The sequence below is a fragment of the Gadus chalcogrammus genome, chromosome 12 (genome assembly GCF_026213295.1).
Source record: "Gadus chalcogrammus isolate NIFS_2021 chromosome 12, NIFS_Gcha_1.0, whole genome shotgun sequence".
Lineage (NCBI taxonomy): Eukaryota > Metazoa > Chordata > Actinopteri > Gadiformes > Gadidae > Gadus > Gadus chalcogrammus.
This window is the reverse complement of record NC_079423.1, coordinates 14,066,267-14,069,537: the sequence shown is the minus strand read 5'-3', so window position 1 is coordinate 14,069,537 and position 3,271 is coordinate 14,066,267.

The window sequence follows — 3,271 nt, the reverse complement described above, 5'->3', positions numbered from 1 at the left end:
AAACAATTAGAACAAAAACTTAATTAATCTAAACAAGAATTTGGAACAGCCTAAAATCATGCATTGTGTCCACACATCTGTGGAGATATAGATATAGATGCAGATGTGTACACAAATGTGCACATCTCAGTGTAAAGGGTAAAAACGAATTTTAAGTTTCCTGGTAAAATGATTATGGTTTGGTACCGGGAAGTAGCAGTTTATCCTCTAATAAATCCTGACTTTAATCTATCTACAATGTCACTGCAGTCCCCAACCTCTATTCATTCCTAATATGGCTCTTCACCAGCACAGATTCCTGGGACTTCCAGCCTTCGATCATGCTGACATAATTGACTCTACATTTTTCCATCAGCCACTGTGACCTAAAACAACAGGGCCCTTTGTTGAGGATAGGCCCCAGTCCTTGTAATAAGATCAGCTTTATGGGGGCCACCGTTTTAAAATGGCCCAATGCCTGTCTGGTAATGACCGACAGCCTGAGAGATGTCCGGGGCAGTGACAGGCTTTGGATGTGTAGATATTTGATGTGCGTTTTGATTGTGTGCGCTGATAGTGTGTTTTGATCGTGTGTTTTGATTGCAGTCCTCATTGACGGTGTGTAGCTAGCAGCACTTATGGACCGGCCTGCTTCGAAGGTTGGGTAAGCACCTCTGAAATTTGAGGAAAAAACGTATCACTCTATTTATTCCTGGGAGAGGTTTGTAAAGGTTGTACTGATGCTACTGCAAGGGTAATATCTGATGCTCAAAGATGCCGCAATTTTCTGCCTGGTGATCATTTTCCTGTTAAAGAAAATATGTGAAATGGTCTTTAAATGCAATGTTTTCTGCTGACCAGAACAACAGGATGTCTTGTTTTAATGTGCTTTTGGACAACAATAGAGATTAAAACTGCAAGCCATCTCGAAAGGTTTTCACAGCCCACGTGCACTGCCCAGGCACGCGCAGACATTGACGTCAACAGGGGCTTCAGTCCCTAGCCTTTTGTATCTAAAGCAAAGGTGCCCTTTTTCTCCAGGTTTTACAAAAAAAAATTGTTATTCTTAACACATACAACATTCTGATCCCTAAAAACGTATTGTCACAATAGCCGTTATTGACTATTGTCAAGGTATTGCAAGTTCACATTTTGCAGCAGAAGATTTTGCAGCAGAAAACAGGGGGAGGTTGATCACGGCAGAGCCAATGGGTGGAGCTTGCCTAGTTTAGCTCCACCTCTAGGTCCAGACACCAGTATTCAGGTCAGGTGAGGGTCCTCACGTTAGGACTTCCTAATATTTTAAACCTTTGATTAAGCTACGATATGCTGTATACAACATGATGTGTTTAGCAGTAGAACGGCATTCTTAGTACCGATTTTACCGGGTCTCTCCCCCCCGGACATGCATCGGGTAGGGTCTGTAATATCTCACAGCGATGTAAAATAAATCGTACGTAAAAATGATCAGATCCAATTGGATCTGGGGATGAATATCACGGACCAATTTGGGTTGGGGTCGATAATATTGGACGCGTGAATACTTCTAGATCAAAGTCATCTTTAAACTTGAAATTATAATTTTGACAAAACCGAAGATTCCGTGATGTAATTTCCTTCAGGGTGTTAAAATAAGATGAAAGGGTGTTATAGCAAATAGCACTAAGGGAAAATTTCCCTCCAACGCTTGCGTTTAGAATTCTGCATAACTCGCCAAAATTCTAAATGGTCTGTGTGATCAGGGACGTTGATTGAGCATATGTACAAAATTTGGTGACATTTGGACTTGTGGAAGGAGATTAAGAGAAGATTTAAGTTTTCCAAACAACAGTTTGTTTTTTGCACTTCTGCTTGAACAAGGCAAATATAATCGGATGAATCAATGTCGCTAATGGGGCGACGAGATAAGTGTGCCCAAGCCATTTGAGGTAAATCTGAATCATGGTTTAAGCGTAGATGAAATATGGAGGCCTGAAGGTATTTCATATATCCTGCCTCAGGCTGAAGCAATTAATGCTTCTTTTGGAACGAAATGAAGAAGAGAGGAGACAAACCAAGCTGGCTAATTTAATCAGTAAAAAAGCTGAATCAATTAAACTTAGTGCTATATCACAGTGAGATAAAAACGATACAAAAAGATATAAGGTAATTAATACACCCACTTATGTGATTAAACGTCAAACAAACCCTTTTATGATAATTGTACTCCCAATAACGATGAAGGCCAACATATGAGATGTTTTTTCTGTCATCGAGTCGGACAAATCAGAGCTATGAAAATTCCCAAACATTTCCATTCATCAACAAGTCAGAGTTTTTTTGACATGCGAGTCACCAGTTGCCGTGAACGCAGTACGCGGGTCACATTGCTAAATATTTCTCCATGAAAACCATTTCAGCATGCAGGTCACCACCAAGGCAAGACAAGCATCTCCTGCAAGAACACAAGGTCCAACACCACATGTTTCCCTCCGCGGGGAACGTAAACACAAAAGCCCTTTGTTCTCAGAAATCCCAAAAATGTTTATCCATCAGCACTTGATCTCCAACCGCTCGGACAATAACAACAACATCTTAATGAGGGGGGGGGGGGGGCTGGAAGATGTGATAGGTTGCTCCATGCAGGATCATGGTAGGATCTTGTTGAAACAAGATCCTACCAAAAAAGACTACAGATGAAAATTAGCCTTCATGGCTAAATCTGTCACACTTACATGTTGAACTCTGGAATTCATGTTTATTAATGAGCGCTGTCCCTTTAAAAAAGGAAAAAAACAAACATGTGCTCACTGAAATACTCAGCACATGTTTACATTTCATTATTGTGGGAATATTTCTCCTTCAACAGATGCATGCATTTGCATGCTCACACACACACACACACACACACACACACGCACACACACACACACACACGCACGCACACACACACACACACACACACACACACACACACACACACACACACACACACACACACACACACACACACACACACACACACACACACACACACACACACACACACACACACACACACACAGAGCCAGCATGCTTATAGTGTAGACTAACCGGTTTACCAAGTTAACTGGCTGAGGTTGGGCTCACTACTGAAATAATTGACAGTGCAAGTGACATGTTGATTGATGGTTCAATCTTGGTTCATGAAGTTCATGCAACATAGGCATATTTATGGACTTTTTGAAAGTGAACGACTAATTGGGCTTTTCGTTGTCTACACTGGTTGCTTTGCATTTTATTAACATGTCAATACATTATATACTTCGTTTTT